This window comes from Oreochromis niloticus, unplaced genomic scaffold, assembly GCF_001858045.2.
Source record: "Oreochromis niloticus isolate F11D_XX unplaced genomic scaffold, O_niloticus_UMD_NMBU tig00003056_pilon, whole genome shotgun sequence".
Classification (NCBI taxonomy): domain Eukaryota; kingdom Metazoa; phylum Chordata; class Actinopteri; order Cichliformes; family Cichlidae; genus Oreochromis; species Oreochromis niloticus.
This window is the reverse complement of record NW_020327774.1, coordinates 144,526-161,752: the sequence shown is the minus strand read 5'-3', so window position 1 is coordinate 161,752 and position 17,227 is coordinate 144,526. Positions and strand designations below refer to the sequence as shown.

Sequence of the window (17,227 nt, the reverse complement as noted above, 5' to 3'; positions counted from 1 at the left end):
CTGAAATATCTTCACACATGACTCGCTTATGATCATCACCTGAATGAGCGAGCACACGTCAGCTGTGAAGCTGTATTTCACACATTACTGTGACAGGTGGAAGATGTAGTTCCTACTAATCATTTAGACAATCCCAACAACGCAATTACTTTTAACTGTGTTCCTGTTAATAATAAACAAAAAATACCGCAAATTACTAAAATGTTTCTCACACCAGTCTATTAATTAACGAAAGACCAAGACAGACTTTTAATTCATTTGAAAGCCTGATGCTTAGCCTCGTCCACCCCAGCTGTAAAACTCAGAAACCAGTCTTACTTGTTATCATCTATCGTCCACCTGGGCCTTACACAGAGTTTCTCTCTGATTTCTCAGACTTTTTATCTGATTTAGTGCTCAGCTCAGATAAAATAATTATTGTGGGTGATTTTAACATCCATGTAGATGCTAAAAATGACAGCCTCAACATAGCATTTAATCTGTTATTAGACTCAATTGGTTTCTCTCAAAATGTAAAAGAACCCACCCACCACTTTAATCACACTCTAGATCTTGTTTTAACATATGGCATAGAAACTGAACATTTAACAGTGTTTCCTGAAAACCCTCTGCTGTCTGATCATTTCCTGATAACATTTACATTTACAATAATTGATTACACAGCAGTGGAGAGTAGACTTTATTAGGGATGGGTATCGTTTAGGTTTTATCCGATACCGGTGCCAAACTGGTACTTTTAAAATGGTGCCGGTGCTTAAACGGTGCTCGAACCGGTGCTTAAGGAATGGAGAACACAAAATTGGTCCAAAAACCTCTCATGTTTAGCTGTTTTTTGTAAAAAGATAACAATGTAAGCCTGTTCTGCAGCTATGGGGCATATATGGTATCACTCTTGGCTGGAAGCAGTGCTTAAACAATGGAAAAAACACAAACTTTGTCCAAAAACCTCTCATGTTTAGCTGTTTTCCACTTTTTCTTTGGTCATTTTAGCCTTTTTGGCCAGGGTGAAGGGAGTATCTGCCATCAAACAAGAAGACAGCCGCATGTAACTACGACGGTGTTTGCTAGTTCACCTTACATGCATTAATTTAATAACGTGGTTAGCCTACTCAACGTAAATTACACACGAAAAAACATTAAGCTACTCACGCAGAGAAGAACGTCTGCTGCTGCCATCATCATCCTCATCATTTCTGCTACACTGGCAGGGCTAGGGGCCAGGACTCTCCTCTTCGGGTTTTTGGGGGATGTTGCTAACTCCGGGTCCGATAACAGGCACCACACCCGCAGTAGATGTGCTCGGTGTGAGGTCTCGCAGCAAGCTATCAAACACGGCGCATTTCTCGGCTTTTAAAAAAAACACTATGCATCGCCAGGTGTTTCATCGGATTCGAGGTGTTACCTCCTTTGACAGTATCACAGTATCAGCTTAAAGCACTTGTTGCAGGCTGCTGAGTTTGCATCTTTTGCTGTGAAGTACAGCCAGGCTTTTGACCGCTTCGCCTTGGGCATTTTAATGTGTAGCTCTGCTCTAAAAGAACGTACGTACCTGGGCCCGCCTACTATCCTCAGAAACGTAAAATGATTGGCTAAAATCTAAAGTCTTCACAGCTCAGGAAAAAAAAAGCACCGAAATAAAGCACCGAAATGTGCGCTGCTTTTCGGTCTGGTTACTATTTATTTATTTATTTATTTATTTATTTAGGACAGTGCATGCTAATGAACATAAATGTAAAAACAAATTACATGAATGTAAACATGCCAGATTATAGCCAAAGGCTAATTTCCATCTGTTGTCCACATAAAAAATAGACATAAAAATTCATCATTCATTCATAATAAAAACTTCATCACCAAACTTACACATACACACCATTCTGTTCCCAAATAAAACATTAAAACTATACAACTCATACATGATCACACACTTGATTTGTCCATAACCAGTTTTTAAGCTTTGCCTTAAACAAATTGAAAGTCGAGCATTCTCTAATGGGTTGAGGAAGACTGTTCCACAGATGGCCACCCTGGACAGAGAGGACATTCTGCCCAAATGCTGTCCGTCTGTGAGGTATAAACAAGTCTCCTCGAGTTGTAGCTCGAGTGGTCCTGTCTGAGCTTTCTTTATGCCTAATGAACTGCTTTAGTGGTGGTGGAGCAAGGGAGTGTAAGACTTTATATATTAAACAGACTCTTTTAAGTTTCATTAAGTTATTAAAGTTCAGTAATTTATGTTTTTTTAACACATGACAGTGATGGTGGGAAGTCGGTTTTTTGTCAAGTAGTTTTAAACTTCTTTTATAAATGTTTTCAATAGTTTTAAGTGCTGTTGGACAAGCAAGTGACCAGGATGTCAAACAATAGTCCATATGAGAGATGATCATTGAGTAAAAATAAGTTTTTGCAACTTTCATATTTAAATTATTACGTATATGGTTAAAGTTTCGATTATTAAATTTAAGTACCTGGGACACTTTATTTATGTGACTCTTGAAGGATAATGTTGGGTCTAGAATGACCCCAAGATATTTAAATTCTGGTGCTAGATCAAGCTCTACTCCATCCAGGAATATGTTTGACTGCTTCAAGTTTAAGGGGCGTTTGGAAAAATACATGCAGACAGTTTTTGAGGTGTTCAACATTAGGCATGAGTCCTCCAGCCAGCTATTCATTAATGCTAAAGCAGCTGTAAGATCTTTTGCCACCTGCTGGACACTATTTGCTTGCGTATATATAACTGCATCATCCGCATACATTTGAGCAAATATATTTGGACAGACTTCAGGTAAGTTATTGATAAAAAGAGAGAACAATAAGGGCCCAAGAACAGATCCTTGAGGAACCCCTGTGTCACAGTCTAAATATGGAGATTTAACCCCATCCAACACCACACACTGTTTCCTGTGTGAGAGATATGAGGCAAACCACTGAAGAGCCTGACTGGAGATATTAAACTGAGTCAATCTGGACAACAATATCTGATGGTTTACAGAGTCGAAAGCCTTCTTCAGATCTAAAAATACAGCTCCAACACAGGGACTCTTGTCCAGCAAGCTCTTCAAGTTCTCCACTAACATACACAGGGCAGTATCTGTGGAGTGATGTGCCCGAAACCCAAACTGCAATGGATGTAATGAGGGTTGGGTGTTTTCTAGGTGAGCAGTGAGGAGTTTAACCACCCACTTCTCAGCTATTTTAGATACGACCGGGAGTATGCTTATGGGGCGATAATTAGACATGTCAGTCTTCACACCTGCTTTGAAAATTGGTGTAACTGCAGCAATTTTCCAATCTGTTGGAACAATGGAGTGTTTGAAAGACATATTTAAAACATGAGTGGTTGGACGTACAAGCAAATCCATATGTTCTTTTAGGAAATTTGTGTTAATACCATATACATCAAGTGCTTTTGATTGTTTTAAACCTGTAATTAGTTTAGCAACTTCAGTGTCTGAAATATGAGTGATGGTGAACAAATTTTGACCAACATCATTCACATTATCAGAGCATACGACTGAGTCAAAGCGCTGACTGATCTCCTTAACAGATGAAATAAAGAAAGTGTTTAAGTTACTGGCAATAGATAGAGGCTCTCTAACAATGGAGTTATTTACATAAAGTTCAATTGTATTTTTACTTTTGTTTGAATGACGGCCAAGTAATTTATTTAAGTGTTGCCAGATAAGTTTACCATTACCTTTGGCTCTCTCAATTATATTTATAAAAAAATTTGCTTTGGCCTGTCTCAAACTTCTTGTTACTTTGTTCCGCATTGAAGTAAATCTCTGTCTATCCAGAGTTAGACCTGTTTTCAGGAACTGTTTTAGTAATTGATCTCTTGTTTTCATTAAATTCTTGCACTCTTTGTTTAACCAGGGCAAATTAGATGTTGTCTTTATTTTTTGTCGACCTCTAATGGAGTATGTTGATATAACATCCTTGACAATGTCAGTGAAGTGACTACTGCAGAATTGTGGATCATCACTACACAATAAAGGCTCCCAGTTAACTGATGCTAATGCTTCTGCTACATTTTGTCGCTGACTTCTTGGTATAAATTCATAAAAGGATCTCCTATTAGATGAACTTTGAAAGTGATTCTTAACCCGTGATTTTATAAGTTTTCTAGAAAATAATATAAAATTGTGGTCTGAAATACCAGAGATAAAATTATAAGATTTAATAATTCGCTCGGGCTTATTACTGAAAACCAGATCTATTTTAGTTTTAGAGTGTCTCGTTATTCTTGTGGGTTGTTCAATGAGTTGAGTAAAGTTTAAAGTCTCCATTATGTCCTTGAGTGTTTTTCTGTCCTTTTCACAGTCCCAGTTGACATTAAAATCTCCCATTACAATTATTTCATTAGACTTATTATTTATAGTATGATATTTAAGTAATATCTGTAGTTGTTCATAAAAAATATTCTTTGCGGAAGGAGGGCGATATAAACAGATCAACGTAAATGACATTTCTGGGGAAAGAGTGATTTTAACAGAAATATGTTCTATTTCGACATCTCTTGGTGAACTAAGTAAAGAGCAATCCAGGTGTTTTTTTACATACACAAGTATTCCTCCTCCTCTTGTTCCAATTCTATCCCTTCTGAATACTGTGTACTCTGGAAAGACAACCGCAGACTCAGGAGAAGAACTTGTGAGCCAAGATTCAGAGATACCCAAAATAGAAATATTGGAATTGCTTAGAATATGTTCCAGTTGCTCATGCTTTGGTAACATACTGCGAATGTTAATGTGTCCACATAGAAGCCCCTTTGGTTTATTTTTAGTGTCCCAGATTACTTTAGCCTGATTAAATGTCTTGCAGATCTTTGTTCCTCTGTAACTTTTAATAGCAGGATTTCTTGTCCTTTTGTTGACAATGCTATGAGCATTTAATGATGAGAAACCCTTTACCGGAGACTGTAGTTTGGGTACAGCAGGTGGGGGCCCAGACAGCCAAGATGGGGGCCCAGGCAGCCGCGTTGGGGGCCAAGGCACCTGAGGTGGAGACCCAGGCAGCCAAGGTGGAAGTCCGAGCAGCCGAGGTGGAGACCCAGGCAGCCGAGGTGGAAGCCCAGCTAGCTGAGATGTAGGTCCAGGCAGCTGAGGTGGAGGTCTGAGCAGCTGAGGTGAAGGCCCAGGCAGCTGAGGTGGAGGCCCAGGCAGCTGAGGTGGAGGCCCAGGAAGCTGAGGTGGAGGCCCACGAAGTTGAGGTGGAGGCCCAGGCAACCACAGTGGAAACCCAGGCAGCTGAGATGGAGGCCCAGGCAGCTGAGGCAGAAGCCCAGGCAACTGAGGCGGAGGCCCGAGCAGCTGAGGTGGAAGCCCAGCTAGCTGAGATGTAGGCCCAGGCAGCTTAGGTGGAGGCCCAGGCAGCTTAGGTGGAGGCCCAGGCAGCAGAGGTGGAGGCCCAGGCAGCAGAGGTGGAGGTCTGAGCAGCTGAGGTGAAGGCCCAGGAAGCTGAGGTGGAGGCCCACGAAGCTGAGGTGGAGGCCCAGGCAACCACAGTGGAAACCCAGGCAGCTGAAATGGAGGCCCAGGCAGCTGAGATGGAGGCCCGAGCAGCTGAGATGGAGGCCCAGGCAGCTGAAATGGAGGCCCAGGCAGCTGAGATGGAGGCCCGAGCAGCTGAGATGGAGGCCCAGGCAGCTGAGATGGAGGCCCGAGCAGCTGAGGTGGTAACCCAAACAGCAGAAGTGGAGGCCCGGACAACAGGGGGGTAAACACTATTAGCTGCAGGTGTAGCCTTACTAACTGGGACGGTGGTTGGAGCACAGTTAGTTGAGGTGGAAAGCAATGCAGAGATAGCTGTGCCCATAGGCTAACTAGGCTAATTAGTTGTAGCCAGTCCAAATCACTGATGTTTGAATAAGGTCCAGGATTTAGTTCTATATCACCAGCCAAAAGTAGCATCAGAACAAGTTTCAGAATTTCCAGCGACAGTTGTGGTATATTTGATTGTTCGTGTTTACCTGGGGGTGGTCTAGCATGACCAAAATCCAAGAATCTTGTGAACAAAAGATGTTGACTCCATTTGGCTGGGAAAGTGGTATAATTATCCAGCTTTCTTGGACATGTCAAACTCCACAGAAGATAAAAATGTATAAAAACAAAAAGACAAGTTGATGTCAAGATCCAGGGGTTTTTAGATGGTTTTTTAGGTGGGTTTTTTGGCAAAAGCACAGGACCTGCCAAGCTGTGTGTCTGCACCCTAGCAGCCATCTTGGTCTCTAGCTCTATGCGACATATCAGTGTCGCTTTGAATCAGTGGGTCCGTTTATGTCAGAACCGGTGCCATCATGGCACCGGACACCGGTACCCATCCCTAGACTTTATCACAGTAGATGTCTTTCTGAAAGTGCTGTAACTAAGTTTAAGAATATAATCCACCCACTGTTATCATCTTCGATGCCCTGTACCAACATAGAGCAGAGCAGCTATCTGAACGCTACTCCAACAGAGGTCGATTATCTTGTTAATAATTTTACCTCCTCACTACGTACGACTCTGGATACTGTAGCTCCTGTGAAAACTAAGGCCTCAAATCAGAAGTACCTGACTCCGTGGTATAATTCTCAAACACGTAGCCTAAAGCGGATAACTCGTAAGCTGGAGAGGAAATGGCGTGTCACAAATTTAGAGGATCATCATTTAGCCTGGAGAAATAGTTTGCTGCTTTATAAGAAAGCCCTCCGCAAAGCCAGAACATCTTACTATTCATCACTGATTGAAGAAAATAAGAACAACCCCAGGTTTCTCTTCAGCACTGTAGCCAGGCTGACAAAAAGTCAGAGCTCTACTGAGCCAACAATCCCTTTAACGTTAACTAGTAATGACTTCATGAACTTCTTCACAAATAAAATTTTTATCATTAGAGAAAAAATTACCAATAATCATCCCACAGATGTAATATTATCTACAGCTACTTTTATTACGATTGATGTTAAGTTAGACTCTTTTTCTCCAATTGATCTTTCTGAGTTAACTTCAATAATTACTTCGTCCATACCATCAACGTGTCTTTTAGACCCCATTCCTACAAAACTGCTCAAAGAAGTCCTGCCATTAATTAATTCTTCAATCTTAAATATGATCAACCTCTCTCTAATAATCGGCTATGTACCACAGGCCTTCAAGCTGGCTGTAGTTAAACCTTTACTTAAAAAGCCATCACTAGACCCAGCTGTCTTAGCTAATTATAGGCCAATCTCCATCCTTCCTTTCATATCAAAAATCCTTGAAAGAGTAGTTGTCAAACAGCTAACAGATCATCTGCAGAGGAATGGCTTATTTGAAGAGTTTCAGTCAGGTTTCAGAGCTCATCACAGCAACGAAACAGCTTTAGTGAAGGTTACAAATGATCTTCTTATGGCCTCTGACAGTGGACTCATCTCTGTGCTTGTCCTGCTAGACCTCAGTGCTGCATTCGATACTGTTGACCATAATATCCTATTAGAGCGATTAGAACATGTCCTTCTACGCACATATTAAACAAATATGTAAGACTGCTTTCTTCCATTTGCACAACATCTCTAAAATTAGAAATATCCTGTCTCAGAGTGATGCTGAAAAACTAGTTCATGCATTTATTACTTCCAGGCTGGACTACTGTAATTCTTTATTATCAGGAAGTCCTAAAACTTCACTGAAAAGTCTTCAGCTAATCCAAAATGCTGCAGCAAGAGTCCTGACAGGGACTAGAAAGAGAGAGCATATTTCTCCTGTTTTGGCTTCCCTTCATTGGCTTCCTGTTAAATCCAGAATTGAATTCAAAATCCTGCTCCTCACATACAAGGTCTTAAATAATCAGGCCCCATCTTATCTTAATGACCTTGTAGTACCATATCACCCTATTAGAGCACTTCGCTCTCGCTCTGCAGGCCTACTTGTTGTTCCTAGAGTATTTAAAAGTAGAATGGGAGGCAGAGCCTTCAGTTTTCAGGCCCCTCTTCTGTGGAACCAGCTTCCAGTTTGGATTCGGGAGACAGACACTATCTCTACTTTCAAGATTAGGCTTCAAACTTTCCTTTTTGCTAAAGCATATAGTTAGGGCTGGACCAGGTGACCCTGAATCCTCCCTTAGTTATGCTGCAATAGACGTAGGCTGCCGGGGATTCCCATGATGCATTGAGTTTTTCCTTTCCAGTCACCTTTCTCACTCACTATGTGCTAATAGACCTCTCTGCATCGAATCATATCTGTTATTAATCTCTGTCTCTCTTCCACAGCATGTCTTTCATCCTGTTTTCCTTCTTTTACCCCAACCGGTCGCAGCAGATGGCCCCGCCCCTCCCTGAGCCTGGTTCTGCCGGAGGTTTCTTCCTGTTAAAAGGGAGTTTTTCCTTCCCACTGTCGCCAAAGTGCTTGCTCATAGGGGGTCATATTATTGTTGGGTTTTTCTCTGTATTTATTATTGTGCGATCTACTGTACAATATAAAGCGCCTTGAGGCGACTTTTGTTGTGATTTGGCGCTATATAAATAAAATTGAATTGAACTGAATGTTCTGTTTTTAGAGTTTAACTAGAGTGTTTAATGTGGGTTCATAGAACAAACATTTTAAGCTCCTTAAGTGTTTAAAGGCTGTATCAAAAGTTCATTCAAGTTACAATATTGTGGTCAAATGTTCTCCTTTTTTCTTTTATACCATACAACTACGTAGGCTCATGGGTTTAGGACATGGATCTGTCATGGAAGAAATCTAAGACCACTTTTAATCAACATTTTAAAAATAAACATGATCACACATTTACTCACAAAAAATAAAAAGGATTGCCACATATTTACTCACAGAGCTTTGTTGGAGGCTTTGACCACTGGCAGCAGCCTCAGAAGAGCCTCCTCTGAAGCAGAGTATTTCTTCAGGTCAAACACATCCAGATCTTCTTCTGATGACAGTAAGATGAAGACCAGAGCTGACCACTGAGCAGGAGACAGTTTATCTGTGGAGAGACTTCCTGATCTCAGGGACTGTTGGATCTCCTCCACTAGAGAACGATCATTCAGTTCATTCAGACAGTGGAACAGATTGATGCTTTTCTCTGCAGACAGATCCTCACTGAGCTTCTCCTTGATGTACTGGACTGTTTCCTGATTGGTCTGTGAGCTACTTCCTGTCTGTGTCAGCAGACCTCGTAGGAGAGTCTGATTGGTCTGCAGTGAAAGACCCAGGAGGAAGCGGAGGAACAAGTCCAGGTGTCCATTTGGACTCTGTAAGGCCTTGTTCACAGCACTCTGGTGGAGAGATGGTTTAAACCACCAGGAGGTAGTTTGTTGTTCTTCCAGCAGATTGAGTCCAGAGCTGATGAAGGTCAGATGGACATGAAGAGCAGCCAGAAACTCCTGAACACTCAGATGGATGAAGCAGAACACCTTGTCCTGGTACAGTCCTCTCTCCTCTTTAAAGATCTGTGTGAACACTCCCGAGTACACTGAGGCTGCTCTGATATCGATGCCACACTCTGTCAGGTCTGATTCATAGAAGATCAGGTTTCCTTTCTGCAGCTGATCAAAAGCCAGTTTTCCCAGAGACTCCATCATCTTCCTGCTCTCTGGGCTCCAGTGTGGATCTGTCTCAGCTCCTCCATCATACTTGACCTTCTTCACTTTGGCCTGAACCACCAGGAAGTGGATGTACATCTCAGTCAGGGTCTTGGGCAGCTGTCCTCCCTCTCTGGTTTCCAGTACATCCTCCAGAACTGTAGCAGTGATCCAGCAGAAGACTGGGATGTGGCACATGATGTGGAGGCTTCGTGATGTCTTGATGTGGGAGATGATCCTGCTGGCCTGCTCCTTATCTCTGAATCTCTTCCTGAAGTACTCCTCCTTCTGTGGGTCAGTGAACCCTCTGACCTCTGTCACCATGCCAACACAGTCAGGAGGGATCTGATTGGCTGCTGCAGGTCGTGTGGTTATCCAGAGGCGAGCAGAGGTGGACTTTCTAGGGTCAGTCAGGATTGTAGTTTTGTGGAAGTCCAGAGGAAGTCGACACTCATCCAGACCATCAAAGATGAACACAACCTGGAAGTCTTCAAAGCTGCAGATTCCGGCTTCTTTGGTTTCAGTAAAGAAGTGATGAACAAGTCCCACCAAGCTGAACTTTTCCTCTTTCAGCACATTCAGCTCTCTGAAAGTGAATGGAAATATGAACTGGATGTCCTGGTTGGCTTTGTCTTCAGCCCAGTCCAGGGTGTATTTCTGTGTTAAGACTGTTTTCCCAATGCCAGCCACTCCCTTTGTCAGCACTGTTCTGATTGGTTCATCTCTTCCAGGTGAGGCTTTAAAGATGTCTTCTTGTCTGATTGTTGTTTCTGGTCTGTCTGGTTTCCTGGATGCTGTTTCAATCTGTCTGACCTCATGTTCATCATTGACCTCTGCAGTCCCTCCCTCTGTGATGTAGAGCTCTGTGTAGATCTGATTCAGAAGGGTTGGGTTTCCTGCTTTAGCGATGCCCTCAAACACACACTGGAACTTCTTCTTCAGGGTGGATTTAAGGTTACGATGACAAACTGCAGCTTGAAGTTCTGAATAAGAAGAAATATTTAGATTATCTTTTGAAAGTAGAAACAAACAATTGATTCCAAAAGAATGAATCTTTAAAACATGTTCCTCCATCTCATAAGACATCAGTAAATGTCTCATTTATCCAGCAGCTTAAATCTTTAGATAAATCCTCTTACTGCTCTGCAGACGGTCAGCCAGCTCCTCCTGCTTCATTCTCCTCAGGAAGTCCACTGTGATCTTCACAAAAGCCTCTCTGCTGCTGCTCCTCTGACTCTCTAAGCATTCTGGGTAATCTGGACTCAGAACCTTCTGGATCTTCTTCAGCTCGTTCTTCACAAAAGTGATGATGTTGTCCTCCAGCAGCTGGAACAGAATATTTATGAATGAGCCAATCAGACTGAAATCATGGAGCCAAACATCAGATCCATGTTGGACACACTGACAATCCACTGGTCTCCAAAGAGCAGCATGGAGATGACTGCGAACAGAATAGATGTAAAAGTCGTTGTTGTACATGTACAGACCATAAATATGGAGTCCAGCTGTGTTTGATGCTGCTGGGCAGACTGACCACTGGGAACCTCTGAGCTCTGCTGGTGCACTCTGTGGAGGAACCATGAAGAATTAATTCAAGCACAGGATAAAGATCCAGTAGTTTCTGCTCAAATAACTTCATCTGAATCAAGTTTGTCAAGTTTTAAACTCTCAGATTGTGAACATATCAGTCATTTTCAGTCTGTTTTTATAGACGTCCTTTCAGTGGTGATGTCAGGGATGATTTTTGAAGAAGCTCATTAAACTGAACCATCAGCAGATCACTGCTCCAAAACCAGAACATGATCCAAGGTCTCTCCACCACCAGAACACCAGCTTTACTAACGTGGTAGATCAGTGTAGTACAGATCAATAATTGATGAGTCATTTTATCAAAATCACTGAGTGCTTCACATCTGACCCTCTGATGTTTCTGTGGACATTTTGCATATTTAATGAATGTCTGACAGTTTTACTTTCATTCTATGAATACAGTGGAAATGTTGTGTTGTTGTCTCCATGTTTTTTCCAGCATCATAAATTTTTAAGTTCAGAAAATCAGATTCTTTTTTCACAGCTGAAAAACAACAACATTTATTCTCTATTGAAATCTGCATCGTCCACTCCAAAGGTCACAAACTGAAGATAACATCTGGTTTTGTTCCCTGTGATTAACTCTGAGCATCAGTATGGTGGGATTATCCACTACATCCACACCACTGTGGTTCAGTGTTGTCCTGATGGAGTAACAGCAGCCAGTATGATCCAGGCTTTAGCTGCTGGGTCTCTGTGTGACCTCTCAGACTGTTTAACAGATCAGACACAAAGAGAATCAGAGCAGCTCTTTAAAGACAAACATGAACCCACTCAGGTCACACTTTCCCCACAGATATGAGCATCACTGTCCTCAAACAGCAAATGACCAAGTCTAACATTTGGATCTTTTCTCTTTCATTGTTTTCTTTTTAATGAATCTTTGTAACAATCTGAGGATGTTTCAGGTCAGATTTATCCAGGAAACACAAACATGTAAAGGAGTCATCACAGCTCTCTGACCTCGTTGGTCCAGGTTCACCACTGAAGTTTGGAGGTGGATCTTTGGACCCGTCACTCCTCACAGACGGACAGCTGGACCCTGCAGACTGTGACCTCTGACCTCTGCAGACACAAACATGATTGAAGCAGCTGTGATCACACAGACTGCAGATAATGCAGCTGTTTCCTGTCAGTAACATCCTCTTAGATTAGAGTTCAACTTTTTACAGGAAAACTGGACAAAACTGATTTTTGTTACAAATTCATTTTCATTTCCTCTCAGCTCACAAACACAGTCAGAAAATCAACCAGAATCAACACTGATTATAATGTCAGTGCAGAATTATTTCTGTTACTCAGGGAGTTCAGCTCTCTGACCTCGTTGGTCCAGGTTCAGCACTGAAGGCTGGAGGTAGATCTTTGGACCAGTCACTGGTCACAGATGGACAGCTGGACCCTGCAGACTCTGCTCTGTCCTCCTCTTCCTCCATCATCATCTTCAGTCAGTCTGAGAGGTAAACCACAAACACTCAGTGAGTAAACATTAACAGGAGTAACTGAGTTACAGTCACTGACCTCTGACCTGTCATGTGACCTAAGTACCAGGTCAATATGTCTGTAGGTTCAGTCATCCAGGTCATGTGATCTAAGGAGCTTGGAGAGAAAAGAGATGTCTTAAAGTGAAGACGTTTCATCAGAGAAGCTTCTTCAGTTCTAAAACCAAACGGTGGAGAGTCCCAGATATTTAAACCTGAGAGGGAAAGAAAGCATGTCGCTGACCCACTATTGACCATGTGATGAGTCACATGATCAATAGTGGGTCAACAATATAACAACAATATAAATACTTGTTTCAAGGAGGAAACTGCCTTTCCACCAGGAGCACAAACATCTGGAGCACAAACATCTGGGGCACAGACATCTGGGGCACAAACATCTGGAGCACAGACATCTGGAGCACAGACATCTGGAGCACAGACATCTGGGGCACAAACATCTGGGGCACAGACATCTGGGGCACAGACATCTGGGGCACAGACATCTGGGGCACAAACATCTGGAGCACAAACATCTGGGGCACAGACATCTGGGGCACAGACATCTGGGGCACAAACATCTGGAGCACAGACATCTGGAGCACAGACATTTGGAGCACAGACATCTGGGACACAAACATCTGGAGCACAAACATCTGGAGCACAGACATCTGGAGCACAGACATCTGGAGCACAAACATCTGGAGCACAGACATGTGGAGCACATCCATCTGGGGCACAAACATCTGGAGCACAAACATCTGGAGCACAGACATCTGGAGCACAAACATCTGGAGCACAGACATCTGGAGCACAGACATCTGGAGCAGCATGTCAATGCTGTTGGTTGAGATCCTGAAGACTGAAGTCCAGGTAGCTCCAGCAATGATCCACTGATGTGTTTTTATTCCATGTATGAATGTTGTTATTGACAGAGATGAAGTTTGTGTGTCAGTGATGCAGTGACTGTTGTTGTTACCTGTACAGGCTGGTTAGACTCTATGAAACAGATCATACAGATCTCTGCATGTTAGAAGAGACTATTAAAGGTCATGAATGAGACAAAGGCAGGGAGGCGTCCTTTACAGCTAAACAGCAGAGTGAGAGAACAGCCAGCACCTCTACATTTATCACATTATACAGCACATGTATGATGCTGACAGGGATGATAAGAATTTAGTGATTCCATCATTGATATTACTTATTGATTCTCAGTAGCTCTGCTCTGACAGTCACGTGATGTTTCTCTGAGTGTTTATGAACACAAAGATGAAACAGCACAAAGACACTTCAAAGTGATTCTACTGTAGAAACATGAACAGATAGAAACCTGCAGCCTGACTGCTCATCACTGTGTTACCTGTTCAAGTTCAGCAGCAGCAGCTCACTTTATCACGGTGCTGATCTGGGGTCAGTGTTTACTCAGCTTTAACGTCACTCTGGTTTCTTGGCTAGCTTGGCGTTAGCATGCTTAGCGTTTGCGCTCTGTCAGGTGTCTCATCTTGTGTTAAATATTAGTGACACAGTGACAGTAAAGGAGGTAAAGGGCTGTGACGTCATCACGTACGCTGCGTCCTCTGAGTGAACTCACAAGTACAAACTACAAGTACACAAACACGAACGTAGCTCAGAGTGAGGACACACTCGGCCTCGTTGGTCCAGCTGTGAGTCCGTTACCGTGAACTATGGAGCGGCAGATTTGTGCTGAACTAAGCTGCACACAGCTGATGTTAGCCAGGAAAACATTACACACTGACTTTAATGGAGAGACCGGAAATACAAACACACAGTTTGTTGTGTGAAGAAATCAAACATGAGCTGAACAAACAGTAAAGTTCCTACAAACTGTTAAAGGGGGAAACAAAGCAAACTTACAGTTTCTTCACGCACCAACAACAAGCTCCACTCCACGAAGTTCAGGAAGTGAAAGTAAACTTTCAGCCTAATGCGGCGTTTGAGGACAATCAGGGGCATTGAAACACTGTGCTGCGTTCAGAAACTCCCTTATCTCTGGCAGGCTGTGATTTATTTCTGCTAGTTTTCCAGTTTGAAGCACAAACATGTGTCATCACTTTGTTGTTCTTCTTTCTGCAGCGTTTGAATATTTCAGCACTGAACTGATGTTTGTTCAAAGCTCATTTCAACCTGTTGAAGTCATGAATGAAAGTGCAGCCAGAGTGGATCACATGATGTTTAAGGTGTGTCATGTGACATGTTCAGTATTGTCACACATGTCTAGATTGTCCCTGATATCATAACTGCTCAAACACTGATGATTATATTTGAAGAATTATTACTGATGGCAGCAAAGTTTGAATGGAGCTCTCTGTCTGTGCTGATTTGTCGCCCTCTGGAGGTCAAAGCACAAACTGCATGATGTCACTGTAACCACCACGGACGATCTGATATCCTCATGTTGGCATTGTTCCCACATCATCATAATAAATGTTGTTCCAGGTTCAACATTGCAAGTGACCAATCACCTTCTTGTGACGTCATACTTTTGCGACTTCGAAAAATACCTGCCTTAAAAAAACAAATGTTCTTCGAGAAACCGCCTTTTGTCCGCTGATCCAAAAATTTCAATTCCTATCAAGAAAGGAGCTCCTCCTCAGTCTGCAAACAGGCTCAGCAGCTCTGATCATTCATTGGAGTCAGCACAGAGTGTGGAGACATCTAGCGGTCGTGGAGAGCAGCGCCATCAAAGCTCTGCTGGTGAATGTAGTTACTGTAAGGTCTCTGATGGAGCTCTGTGATTGGTGGATTGTCCAAACTAAATCAAGTTATCAAGTTTCTTTGTCCTCTGATAAACCATGAAAGGACCGATCAGCTGATCAGCAGTCAGGACATCAGTGTCGTGACCAGTGATGGGAATAATGGCGTTACAAGTAACGGCGTTACTAACGGCGTTACTTTTTTCAGTAATGAGTAATCTAACTAATTACTATTCCTATCGTTACAACGGCGTTACAGTCACTAACTAGAAAATGCGGTCCGTTACTATTTTTCAACAAACAGAAGGTTGAAGCTGTGTTCAGTTTCCTGCATCTTATATCAGCTGCAGGAAGTAGCTGTAAGTAATCTGGACACTACAGCTTTAAGCAGCTGCGCGCTCCCGTGGACGGTAATCACGAGCACGGCGTTTTTTCCTCAATAGTTTCGTCACGTTTACTGTCTAAGGGCAGCGCAGCAAGACCTCTCTGCTTATTAGCAGAAAAACAAAAAACAAACAAACAAAACAGGGGAAGTTTTAGGAGTGATGGCGAGAGAGAGAGAGAGAAAGAGAGAGAGCAGAAAAAGAGAGAGAGCGAGTTGTGAGATGTGAGATTTGTGACGTTTAGCGTGTTTGGAGTGTGTAGTTAATGTGTTGTCTTGTGTAGTTAGTGTGTAGTGTTGTGTTTTGTGTTGTGTGTCAGAACAATGAGGCGACTGCTGTCTCCAGGTAGAAACAGGAGTGATACACCTGCTGCTGTCAGACCTGCAGGTATCAGGCTGTGATGTTCTCCTTTATAGTGGACAGAAATTATGTTTTTGGAGTCGCACAAATAATTTGTGTGGCATCTTATTGAAGAACAGGTGATTGTTCTGTAAATAGTTTGAAATGGTTATTTAAAAAAAGGGTAAAAGATAAATGGATGCAAATAACTTTGTTGTTTGCAAAACTTGTGCATAGGATTTAAAAATTGACAACTTATATACTTATATACTTATATACTTTGGATTTAAAGTTGTGAAAGATGTTTGTGGTTGTTACAGTAAAAATATAACTTTTTCTACTCTGATTTGATGTTTTTAGTCTGATTTTAGATCAGTTGTGTTAATACATATGTCAAAATGAAAACATAACTGTAAATTCAGACACGTGAGGTTGTGCTGAAAAGAATGATACCAAACAAGTTAAAGTAAATTGTTTTTAAAGGAGAAATGTAGAGGAAACATCAAAAGTAGTTAAAAATGGCCAATTATAACGTTTTTTTAAAGTAACGCAATAGTTACTTTTCAAGTAATTAATTACTTTTAGAATATTGTAACTCAGTTACTAGCTCAGTTACGTTTTTGAAGAAGTAACTAGTAACTACAATGAATTACTTTTTCAAAGTAACTTGTCCAACACTGATGGAGACACGAGTACTGGATCCAATGTGACCCTGAGCTTTGTTTTGACCTACAAAGTTCACATCCTGCTTCTTCTTCCAGTTCAAAACATGCAAAAGTTCACTGGTTTCCACAGCAGAGCCTGACACAGCGCTCCACGCCTTCTCCTCATCACATCTGTGCTTCCTGACGTGCAGCTGCTTCCTAAACTTCCAGACTTCTAACTTCATTCATAGGGAGGAGATCACTCCACTGCACTGCAGACAGACTTCACACTTTCATGAATTCCTTCTAAGGCCTGATGTGGCTTTGCTTCCTGCTACATGACACATTTATTCACACCTTATGAACCAATCAGGAGCCTCCTACCTGTTCCCACAGCCGCCTCATTAATAACAGGAAGTCAGTGTTTCTGTGAGCCGACAAGCTGAACTCAGACTTTTCACTTATACCCGTCTGATTTCTTTCTTTATTGTATTTATTTATTTGACCTGCAGTGATTTTATTTCTATATGTAGATATTTGA

General features: G+C 42.1%; 2 long non-coding RNA genes across 5 annotated transcripts; both read right to left on the bottom strand.

The window, feature by feature from the left end:
• Nucleotides 1-10,361: 10,361 nt before the first annotated feature.
• On the bottom strand, nucleotides 10,362-10,735 carry LOC112845094 (uncharacterized). Its single transcript, XR_003217904.1, has 2 exons — nucleotides 10,678-10,735; nucleotides 10,362-10,521 (listed from the first exon to the last, which is right to left on the bottom strand). It is a non-coding gene; the product is annotated as an uncharacterized LOC112845094 (long non-coding RNA).
• A 1,251-nt stretch (nucleotides 10,736-11,986) lies between these two features.
• On the bottom strand, nucleotides 11,987-14,571 carry LOC102076791 (periaxin). 4 transcript variants are annotated; one of them, XR_002060535.2, is made up of 4 exons: nucleotides 14,482-14,571; nucleotides 12,654-12,724; nucleotides 12,449-12,578; nucleotides 11,987-12,193 (listed from the first exon to the last, which is right to left on the bottom strand). It is a non-coding gene; the product is annotated as a periaxin (long non-coding RNA). The 4 variants fall into 4 exon arrangements; XR_003217899.1 differs by lacking the exon at nucleotides 12,654-12,724; XR_003217900.1 differs by lacking the exons at nucleotides 12,654-12,724; nucleotides 14,482-14,571 and adding an exon at nucleotides 13,967-14,375.
• Between the last annotated feature and the right edge of the window lie 2,656 nt (nucleotides 14,572-17,227).